The sequence below is a fragment of the Parasteatoda tepidariorum genome, chromosome 7 (assembly GCF_982258835.1).
Source record: "Parasteatoda tepidariorum strain Cologne lab strain chromosome 7, Ptep-v5.0, whole genome shotgun sequence".
NCBI classification, from domain to species: Eukaryota; Metazoa; Arthropoda; class Arachnida; order Araneae; family Theridiidae; genus Parasteatoda; species Parasteatoda tepidariorum.
Window position 1 is genome coordinate 91,363,497 of NC_141761.1, and position 12,774 is coordinate 91,376,270.

Sequence of the window (12,774 nt, forward strand, 5' to 3'; positions counted from 1 at the left end):
GTTGGTTTTTCCAAAATGATTATTTTTTTTGAATATTGAAAAATCTATTATCAAATAAGGAACTCTGACATCAAGCCAAAACTAAGAATCGTTGGAAAAGTTTGCAGTTGAGATTTCGTTACAAATTGAAAGTTGAAGTGATTTGGAGCGACCAATTAAAAATTCACAGATTGACTTATTGCTTCAGCTATTGAACAAGTAAAGTTGAATATAATTTTAAAATTTTAATATTTAATCAAAATAATTGTAATACTTCGTTGTCAGGACAGTCATATTGAACAAAAAAAAATAAGAATATCAAATAAATAAATAAATTAAATCTGTGTGGCGTATACCATACCTTCTGAAAAAGTTGCTATCAGAAGCTCTTGTAGTCAAAAATTCAATCTCGATTAGGAGAGAGTCCTTAACTTTATTTTCAGCATGAAAGGTATTGAATGCGAATGTAGGCATCATTTTAGGCATGATTCACTCAATCTATCGTCATTTGACTTCTGAATCTTGTATTTGAAAATGCAACATTAAAATACTTCAGCATGAAATTATATTTTTGAATAGTAAATTGTAAAGATGGCATTAATAATCTAGGCATGTATTTTTTAGAGAGCCATTTTGAAATTTTTTATTGGAATGCTCGAAATCATTTGGTTTGCTGTGATATTTTAATCGACGTATCAGGGGGGAAATTAGCAAAATTAATGGACATAGATTTAGATTTAGAAATAGATAAAGATTAGAAATTTTCTCTTTTTATGTTTCTTTAAGGGCATTTTAAGCTATCCAACTGGTGAAAAATCGGCAATTTCGACGAAAATTTAAAATTTTTTAAATTATTATCTGTATTTGAACTTTTGTTCAATAGTTTTCCACAAGGTTTCAAATTTTTGTTCTCGGGTGTTTTAGAATTGAAGTTATAATTATTTTTTTCGTATGTTGACGGACAAATTTGAAACCAGAACTATGCTGCCGAAAACGCAACTAAAATGTTTTTTGTTGTGCTTTGAGTATATTAATCTTTTTCATTTAAGGAAATTACATTTTTAAGATAAATATAATTCCTTTTCAGAAATTAATTATTAAATAATAAATTTTTTCTGTCAAATTTTTCGTGCATTTCAGAAGTATCTTGCGCTTTAAATACTTTTTCTGAAAAGCGTTCATTTTCAGAAAAAATTCTTTACGCTAACACACATTACAAAAAAAAAGTTTATTCTATAATTCTTGGAAACTTCGCATACTTTGCATAATGTTAGTTATGTTTTGAACAAAAACCTAAGGCTTAAGAGGGAATTTTTTATTTTTATCAAATTTGGTTTTAAAAATATCAATATTAAACAGATCTCATTATATTTAATTGTATACTTGAATTTTTTTTAAAAAGTTTTATTCAAAACACAGATAACCACATTAGTAATTTCTTAAGAAATATTTTAGTATTTAGGTAATAAAATTTGTTGTAGTGTGACATGAAAAATCTATAGCTTTTAAGCTCAAATTTGCCACTATTCTGAAAAAAAAATATTTTATAAATTTTTAAAGTTTACTTTAGGTATATAATTTTAAGACCCCTAATTACCGAAAATAAAATAGAAACTTAATTAAGGCTGTTTTTAAAATTTTTTGTTTCGAATCCAGTTGGATACCTTAACATTTAACGTATTATATTTATCACAAAACACGTTGCACGTAGCTCGATAGCTGTTGCGATTATTTTTTTGTTATATCTAGTTCACGTATACCATTTTTTAGTCTTTTTATAATTATTATTCTAACATTTATGAATGTTTTCCAAATGATTATTTTCATCTTAATTTTTGTTAAAAACTTTATTAAAAAATTGTAAATTTGTTGTGTGTTTCAACGTTGAAGAAAAGATGCTTCATTATAGTACCGAAACGATTGCAGCTGGTTAATATCTCTTACATATTAATTATGGATAATATTACATTAATAATTTATATTACAATTTATATATTATATATATGATGAAATTCATAAATTTATATTAATTTATTTTTAATTGAGTAAATATCGCTATATTTTACTTATGATTAATTTATGACTATAACTCCAACTACGAAGCAACATAGTTTCTTTCAAATTGTTTACTTATCGGGAAATTTTTTTAAATGCAAATTAGTGATACAAGAGTAAAAATCGATGGAATTATATTGATAACTGGCTATACATGAGTAAGTCAATTAGTGATACACTTATAAAATACTAGTAATACTAATAGATAGAAACAATAATAAAACTACTGGTAACTAAATATACGAAATATAATTTTGCTTACTTTTCCCCCTTTCAACTTAATTTCTCCAATTTTTTCCTTTTACCTGCTTTCTTATCTGTTTTCATACTATTTTACTACCAGCACGAGAAAATTTTCGTATTGCATAAATAATCTGTCACAGTTGCGTTTTCCAGTTAAACGTTTTGTTAAAAATTAATAAATTTTTTTCTCGTACAATTTGATAGAATAAACAAATAAAACGAAGTTGTAATAAAAATAAAGTTAAAATAAAGTAAAATAAAAATAATGTTCAAATAAATTTAAAATAAATTTAAAATAAAATAAAGTAATATGCATTAAACAAATGAATAAAAGTTAACATAATTGTTATTTAAAGTTCGTTTAAGCTTATTTAATTTTGTATTGTTGTCTGAAATTTTTCGTTGCTAGCTATTGCCTGCATGTATAATTCTCTTGATAAGCCTTTGCTGAAAAAGTGTTTTCAAAACGCATAAAAAAAAAAGTCTTTTTAAAGTGCATTAACCCCTTCACATATGAAGACGTCTGGGAGACGTCATTTGTTTCTTATGTCAAAACAATAATTGACATGTCTCAGACGTCTTCAACACAGAGATGCCAACTTGCTCCGGACGGCAAATAAATATTTTAAAGTTGTAGTTTATCAATTGTGATTCTTGGTTAAATAAATTCAATTTAGTAGATTTTTATCCAGCACTATTTCTAAATAATTCGTAGGCTTATATAATTCACCACTTTATAGTAATTATGTCATGCTATGCTTCTTAAAAAGCAAGCAAAAATAATCAAATATTTGCAAAATTTAGTTTGTAGTTATTTACCGTTTTTTAATTATTTTGGCGTGTCCGGAGTAGTTGGGCATCTCTGTCAATCCGTTGCGAGTTGTTGTTTACAGTGCAATCGAAGATCATTTCTATAACAAGAAATTAATAATTCCACACAGTTTAGAGTTTTAATAATGATATGTCAAGGGGTTAATAAGCTTGCATTGGATAAAGGACAAGATTGAGTTTTATTTGTAATTGAAACTAAACTAGAGAATTTCTAAGGAACTTCCGTGTATTCATGTTCAAATCTATTTTAGATGATAAGCATGCTCTGTTCTGTTTCAGTTCGCCTTATTTTTTGTATAAGAAAACGATAATGCATCTATATAGTTTCATACTTTATTAACAGAGGGCAGCAGCACAGGTTTTCGAGAAAAACATGCTTAAAAAATTCGCAATTTATTTATTTTCCAAATAAACCAAACATCTAGAAAATCTAAAGAAAACATTTTTGAATGCTTTTAGTCTTTTTGATGATTGCCAGTTTATGTTCAATCCATTAAAAACATTTCGTTTGCTTATAATTTTAAAGGAATAATCCCTCAAGAACCCAGATTTTTTTTTAAAATTTTTAATGTTTCTTATCGATTTGAGAACTTTACTTGTTCTTATTTCACATTAAAAAAAATATAGTTGGAATATGTACGATAAATATTTTATTTATTCTATGTTTGAATTATAATGGAATTAAGACCCATTAGTTGAAGTAGATGGCAGCACTACAATTTTGATCTTTCTTACATTTTTGCAAAATGTACATATTAATAGTGTTTTTGGTATATAAGTATGAAAATTGAATTTAAACAAAAATGAAGACCAGAATTTAAGTAAAATAAGTCAAAATAGAAAAGTTCTATAAGTAGTTAAAAACAAAAATTATCTTAAATGAATGATTTAAATAAAAACCAAACAAATTTTAAAGATAAGCATGCTGGAGTCTTTTCGGAGTCAGTGATTAAACCAAAAACTGACTGTGCTCCGACACCCCTTAAAAGAAAATACATTAAGATTCAATATATTAGATAAAATTGAAAACCCACAGAAACACAATTTAAAGTGAAAGCAACTTAAATCAAGAGTATACTGAGAAAAAACATTGAACGTCTAAATATAAAATCAACAAAGACAAAGTTACTAATTAAAAAAATATATTAAAATTTGTTTGGTTTTTATTTCAATTCTCACATTTTCATTTAAATTGTATTTTTGGTGTACTAGTGTGCACTCAATATTCTTTGAAAGCGATACATAGTAAAATACGTACAATTTTGATGAAATGTAATTTAATAAAAATTCGCAATTTCAGAATCGGAATTTTTTACCCTTATTTTCAAACAAGAAAAAAAGAACTCGTCAATTTTTTCTCTCTAGTTAATTTCTGAAATGGAGAATATCATTTGTTTCCGCTCGGTATTTCTTAAAATATGTACTTAATGTGCAGTGCGTAAAATTAAAATGTACTCTTAAGTAATTTTAGAGCTGTAGATCAAATTTTTCATGTACTTGGAAGCAATCTTAAATGGTTTCGAAAGAAGCCATAATCTAACCTTAAAATCATTTGAATACGTAACTTAACTAAATAATAGAAAATAAGTCAAACCACGGGAAACGATGAGGCAGCATAATCCAAAAATTTAACTTCAAATACATTAATGAAATTTTAAATATTAAACTTAAATTGAAAAAGAATAGTATAATGAGAAGAATTAATGGTGTAAGGACAATACAGGACCTGTTTCGCATTTTTCTTTATTTCATTGTACTATTCCTAAATGTAAGGTTTTTAAATAATTTTTTTTAATGTTCTTAAATATGCTAATTAATTTATGAAGATGATATTTACTTGATCCTGAAAATATTGGGAGGGGGTAGCAGTTGTCTATAAATAAGCAATCGATATACCAGTGGTCTTTAAATAAACTATAGTTACGTCAGGAGAGCAGAACAAATTTTGAACCAGTGAATCAGTGTTTGCGCATTTAAAAATATCTTTGGAACAATTTAACATAACCAAAAAGTTTATTCCCTTGATTGTACGATTCTTTTATCCAATAATAATTTTATGCAAAATATTACTTGTGAGGTCTATTTAGCACTTTTATTATTTAATTTAATAATAGTAAAAACTGCTTTGAACTTTAAAAGTACTGAAAGTTTTACTCCATTTTAAACTACATTTGAGTATTTTTTTTTATTATAAATTATTAAAATCAGTCAAATAATTAAGATTCCTAAAAAAAATCGCATTCAAGCTTTTTTATTTTCAAAACATATGCGGCTGATTTCGTTTATGTCACCTAAAATTACTCAGTTTTGTTACCAACGGTTGAAAAATGCTTCGACCATTGTTAAATTCAATAAAAAAAGAATTATATAAAAATCATTCTCGGAAGAAGAAAAATATTAAAGTAAAAATTTTTTCTTGTTGTGTTTAAAAAGTGCTTTATTTGTTTTGTTAAAAAAATGAAATTTACATTAAGTGTCCCAAACTTTCGATCCCTCGTTTGACTAAACTATTGAAATCATATTTTTCCGATAGCCGCTCTCCTATCTCATTTCGTAAGGATGAAGAATTCAATCTCAAAAGAAAACAAAGTGCATGTTTGTTTATAGAGAGCTCGTATTATCGTTTGCCTAAAATAATAATTAGCATATTTTATACTAACTTTTGTAACACTTAAAAAGTGAATATCAGATTGAATTTTACGATTTTCTGTTGCATTATTACGTGTCATCCTATTAATAAACCATCCGCAATACAGATCTTTCATTTTCCTATCTTGCGCAACTTGCATCAAAATTTTCTAACTAGTTTTTGAGTGTAGCTTTAGACTGTACTTAAATCTAAAATTACAATATAAAATAATCAAAATGAAACCAAGCATATTAATATAAATATCGTTTTCACAAAGTAACTAGCAACAAATACATGGGTGTTTTTAAACAAACTGACGCATAACGCTTAATATAAATATATTTCAAATGATTTCGTATTGCAAAACATTATAAAAAAAAAAAAAAATCTCAGAAATGTTGCTTTCTTTATGTCAGAAATATAAAAGCTCTGAACGTATATATTCTGAATCCCTGTAAATTATCTTATTTAGCCCTTTTCTTCGCATATTTTGGACTTTATATTTTATCTAATCTATTATATATAATTCTCTTACGTGGCTCCCAAATTTTGGCTGTATTTCTTTTCCGCCGGTGGCAACGTTTGCTTTGTTTTGAAAACACCAAAGCATTCTGCCGTTTAATGATGTGTTTCTGATCTAATATAAATAATTCTCTTACGTGGCTCCCAAATTTTGGCTGAAGTACTTTGTACAACTAAATAAGATTCTTTTCACAACAGTTAAATATTTACTTTATTTTCTTCATTCATAGAGAAAACAATCGGCAAAGAATTCTGTTAGGTTAAAAAACATTTCTCTAAAAAAATAACGAATTCTAAAAGAAATAAAAATAAGCAACTTAAAAAATAAAAATGCTGTGGTCAGCCGTAGAATTTTTTGAAAGTTAACTTAGCAACATAAATCAAAATTACATAGGAGCGCAACTAGATCAAAATTATGATACCTGAGCGCTTGACATAACAAATCCTTGAATTCTAAAAGTGTTGTATCGCCAAATGCCCAAATTAACAATTGTGTTCTTAAAGAAATTCTATAAAAAGTTTTAAATAAACAACCTACTTCTACAACTGCTTCTTGAAGAACTTGGCTCATTGATTAAAAATATTGTTTTAATTTTACAGTACTAACTTTACTTCTACTTTCATTATTGCTATGACCCTCTTTCATTACATTTTACAACTTCATGTTAAATTTGAGGACTTTAAGTTGTTTTGTGGCTGAATACTGACATTTAGAAATGTGTACATAAAAAAAAATAATATTTAGAGGTTAAGATAATTAGCCTCAGAAAAATTTGAATTGTTGACATTGAATTTAACAATGGGAACAATCGTTTTTGTGAAAAATTGAATTGTATTGTTGACATCAAAACTAAAAATATTGTGTTTCAACTTAACAATACTACCTTAATTTATACTTCAGAATTGCCTCGGAGAAATATGAATTGTTAACAATGACTTAAACAAAAAGATTTATTTTAACTGACAAATACTATATTATAATTTTAATTTTTTCCATGACTATACTCTTTTTCTTACTCTTTTCTTTGTTTTTTATACATTTTATTTTTTTGTGATAAAATAAAAAACTTATAGTTGTTCTGCTTCTGAACACTGATGAAAACACAAAATGATGGGCTTCATCAACAATCAAAAATATATACATTTATTTTACAAATTCCATATTAAGGTGGCGTACTTCAGAGAATTATAAATACAAAATTATCTTCATCAAAGCCGATGCTTTACATTCGGCGTTCAGTGGCAGACTACTATTTCATATTGTTTTACAACCCATGGCTTTAGCCCTCTGGTGGGAAATACTTTAAAACAAAACTTACAACAGTTACTTTTCTCAACAATTGAAATTTAGAATAGTGTGATTAAGAAAAATATGTGAACTGTTTGCAATTTCGAATTAATATTGAAATGTACAGGTTTAGAATTTTCTACAGTGAATAGTTTTCGGAACTTCAGTATTCAAAAAAGTATACAAAAACTAGACGATAAGAACGTATCCAATGAGCGAGCAAAGCGAGCATTGGATTGCGAAGCAATCCGAAATGAACTGCGAAAGCAGTTCCGGAGGTTGGTGAGCGCCAGCGAGCAGGGGGCGAAGCCTCCTAGTCTAATATATATAATTCTCTTACGTGGCTCCCAAATTTTGGCTGTATTTCTTTTCCGCTGGTGGCAACAGTTTTCATTTTTAAAGAAGTACTTTGTACAACTAAATAAGATTCTTTTCACAACACTTAAATATTTACTTTATTTTCTTCATATATACAGAGAACAGTCGGCAAAAAATTCTGTTAGGTTGAAAAACATTTCGCTAAAAAAAAAAAAAAAAACGAATTCTAAAAGAAATAAAAATAAACAACTTAAAAAATATAAATGCTGTTGCCAGCCATAGAATTTTTTGAAAGTTAACTTAGCAACATAAATCAAAATGACATAGAAGAGCAACTAGATCAAAATTATGATACCTGAGCGCTTGACGTAACAAATCCTTCAATTCTATAAGTGTTGCGTATCGCCAAATGCCCAGATTAACAATTGTGTTTTTAAAGAAATTCTATAAGAAGTTTTAAATAAAAAAACTTCTAGTCAGCTACTTCTACAACTGCTTCTTGAAGAACTTGGCTCATTGATTAAAAATATTGTTTTAATTTTACAGTACTAACTTTACTTCTACTTACATTATTGCTATGACCCTCTTTCATTACATTTTACAACTCCATGCTAAATTTGAGTACTTTAAGTTGTTTTGTGGTTGAGTACTGGCATTTAAAAATGTGTACATAAAAAAAAATATTTAGAGGTTAAGAGTTGCCTCAGAAAAATTTGAATTGTTGACACTGAATTTAATAGTGGAAACAATCGTTTTTGTGAAAAATTGAATTGTATTGCTGACATCAAAATTGCCTCGGAGAAATTTGAATTGTTAACAATGACTTAAACGAAAAGTTTTATTTTAACTGACAAATACTAAATTATAATTTTAACCTTTTCTATGACTATACTCATTTTCTTACTCTTTTCTTTGTTTTTTATACATTTTATATTTTTGTGATAAAATAAAAAACTTATAGTTGTTCTGCTTCTGAACACTGATGAAAACACAAAATGATGGGCTTCATCAACAATCAAAAATATATACATTTATTTTACGAATTCCATATTATTAGGGTAGATCCCTTCAGAGAATTAAAAATACAAAATTATTTTCATCGAAGCCGATGCGTTACATCCGGCGTTCAGTGGCAGACTACTATTTCATATTGTTTTACAACACATGGCTTTAGCCCTGTGGTGGGAAAGACTTTAAAACAAAACTTACAACAGTTACTTTTCTCAATAACTAAAATTTAGAATAGTGTGATTAAGCAAAATATGTGAACTGTTTGCAATTTCAAATTAATATTGAAATGTACATGTTTAGAATTTTCTACAGTGAAAATTTTCGGAACTTCAGTATTCAAAAAAAGTATATAAAAGCTTAGACTTTAAGAACGCATCCAATGAGCGAGCAAAGCGAGCATTGGATTGCGAAGCAATCCGAAATGAACTGCGAAAGCAGTTCCGGGGGTTGGCGAGCTCCAGCGAGCAGGGGGCGAAGCCTCCTAGTATTAAATATTGTACTCGGATTGACTGGCTTAGAGAAGAATCCTATTGATCTTACAAAAGGTTTTTAATTGCTAGATAAAACTGAAAATATAAAAATAAATAAATAAATAAATAAATAAATAAATAAATAAATAATAATAGTATTTCAAGCTTAATTATTTTTTTTATGAAACAAACAAATAATCATTTAAACGGAATTTTTTTTTCAATGGTTGATATGGCTAGAATAATTAATGTTTTCACTCTTTCTAACGTAAGGGACTTTAAAAGATAAAAATATTAGATAGTGTAGACATCGATTTTAAATAAGACGGAATATTTGCCGGATAATTTAATTCGACTTGAATCAGACACAGAAATATTTAGTAGATATGGTGTTACTTAGATTTTTATTTGAAGATAATACCAAAGACTTTTTCTCCTTAAAATTATAGAGAAAAAGGATTTAAACTTTAAAGATATATTGCATAAACAAATCTGCTAAGTTATTAAGATAAATATAAAATAATAATTCAAGAAAATATATCTTTTATATTCTTTTCTTTTATTTACATTAAAACAAGTAATATAAGAAAGTAAAGAAGAAACTAGTTTAAGAAAGTAATATAAGAGATTCTAAAATCAACTTCTAATCTTATTAAGTCTTAATGTAAAAGAGATTCTCAGATCAACATTTATGGATATATTTTCAAAAGTTTTCTCGAACTTGATCGTTTAAAGAACTGACGGAATTTCAAGCAACCTAGAAGTAAAATCGTAAGGAATCAACCTGTTTTTCTGATACTTTCCCAACTTAAGCGTGAGCAATGTTATGGGGGTTAGAGAGGGGATATTTCTATAATAAAAACATCAAAATTTTAGAAGTGAAGCCATTAGCCATTAGTCGAAGTTATCAAGAGTTATATTTATTTTTCTCTCTAGTTGCTGTAGAAATGAGTTTCTTTTTTGAAAGAGTAAATATTAGGAATGTTTACGAAAATTTTGCAATTTAAGGGAACCGAATGGGACGTTATCTATACTAATAAAGGTGAGTTTGTGAATTTTTTGTCTGTAATTCTCTTATAACTCTAGAGCCATTTGTTCTAGGGTCCTGAAATTTGGACAACAGGTGAAACGGGAAAAATTCAGCCCCGATTTTAAACATCGTTCAAAATTTTAAATCAGATCGTTGGAGAGAGACAATTGAATAAGGATTTTTTTATTGGTTTAGCATTAGCCATTGTTATAAATTAAATTAGAAGTGATTCCGTAATTTAAAATATTTAAAATATAACAAAAGTGATGTTTGCTAGTTTAAAAATTTTTTTTGTGTTAAAAAAAAGTTTATCCCATGCTTTTTAATTACTTATTTTTTGTTCGTTATATAATATAAGTTTAAGGGTCAAAATGAATGTTGTAGCATAGGCGGTCTATGTCAATGTAGTATGTCTTATTTGGAGTTTCACTTAAAGTTTTCCAAATCTAGGCCTAGTATTTATGTATTTATGAACGTAAACAAAAAGGAAGAAAAAAGACGAGAAAAAAACTTATGCAAACGTAACTGATATCTTATTCCGGCATATACCTAAACGAGTTAATTTAAAATGTAATGTATTGAGAATGAATTGGGAATGGTTAAAAAAGACGCATAAATTAAAAACGTATAAATATTCTTTACTGCACATATATATCTCATATTAATAAAATACAATAAATGTAATTTGTTTAAGGCATTATTTTATCAAAAATAAAACATTTTGACACCCCCACTTTCTGAAAGAATTAACCAAAACTTAAATTGTACACATTAACATTCTGAAAACTTTTAAGAGTCGGTGTGAAGTACTTCGTGTGAATCTTACCTTAAAAATCGAGTTTTATGTATTTATTAGGCCTAGTATTAGGCCTAGTATTTATGTATTACCCAATTAGTTTCCTTACTATTTTTCGGTTTTAGTAGTTGATTATCGCCAATATATACCTGATTTTTAAATTTCGAGTAAAAATTATATTGTTAAAAATACTTTTTAATGTGTTGTTAAAAAACTCCATGAAGCGCCTACGTCATTTTAAGTTCATCAAAGTTGGAAATTAGTATACAAAGGATTTTAAACATCGAATGGGCAGAAACACTGTTAGACAATTGTATTACGTTACGCTTTATCTCCAGCAATGATCCGGGTTTTTATGGCCGTTATCGGCATTACCTATTTCCTTCCTTTTAAAATTTCTTTGCTTTCATAAATTTAATTCTTTTAATAATTCTTAATCCTGTTTTAATTAAATTAAATAATTTTTTTTTATTTTTATCTCATTTTCACATTTTTATCACATTTAATTTTTATCACATAAGACTGAAAAATCGAATATAAATATCTTTATTCTTTTCGTAACAATCAATGCAACGGCTAGCTTTTTAATTCAATATAAATGTAAAACTCATTAATTCAGTGTCGTGACTAAATCGAATATCAGAATCTGTTTTTAACTTTATTTTTCTTGAAGCTACTTTATTTCTCGAACCACAAAAATGTTTCAGTTACAGGATTATATTAAATTCTAACGGTCTTTTGATAATTAGGATGAGGTACGATTATTTAAAATTTAATATTAATAACGCGGGGTCGGCTTTAGTTTCGGCTAAATTATCTATTGATAAATCAGCTAATTTTATATTTCCTGGCATGCTAATTCTGTTATACTAATTCTAAGCGTCCGCTTACAGCTATACATTTGCTGGAAATGTGAACTTCTTGGCGTTAGGACTGGACTGAGTTTTTTTCTTGGATGTCCAACGGCCCCTCAATTTGATATTTGAAAGTTTAAAAAAAACTGATATAATGTAAAATTGTTTGCCTAAGAGGAAACTGTCATCGTTTAGACACACGATTTAATATTACAATTATACAATTTATCTTCTGTTAAACGAATTTTATAATTGTAGGCAAAACTGTTTTCAATTTGCTTAAAAATTTCTCGAGATAAAACGAAATACGCATAAAATAAAATTAAGATTAAGGGGTCCAAACTTTGGAGCGTTTTCCTGAGCAAACTATTGGGAAAATATTTCTCAGATTTCGACTGGATTTTGGGGGTCAGAAATCTGAATCTGTCAATAAAAGCTAAGTTAATTCATATAAAGTACTTCTTTGTGTCTGATTTAGTGTCTTAAAGTATCGTCTGCACTTATTAGTTAGCATATTTGAAGTCACCCACCGAGCCATTAAGATTGAGTTCTAGAACGTGAAGATCCGATCATTAGATCAAAAGTATTTCATGGGGATCCTTTTTTTTTGGTGCACTGTGGAATACAATTCGCCAAGTAAGAATTAACAAATTTTGTTTCGTATTTCGTAGTTCTATGACAATCTAGAACTACGAAATCTAGAAATCTGTATAAAAATCTAAATATAATCAGTGTGCGTATGTCTAAA

General features: G+C 27.4%; 1 protein-coding gene across 2 annotated transcripts in view; it reads left to right on the forward strand.

Moving 5' to 3' along the window:
- The window catches only part of LOC107443883 (voltage-gated inwardly rectifying potassium channel KCNH6), a 398,302-nt gene that overhangs the window by 151,532 nt on the left and 233,996 nt on the right, over nucleotides 1–12,774 (forward strand). The window lies entirely within an intron of this gene.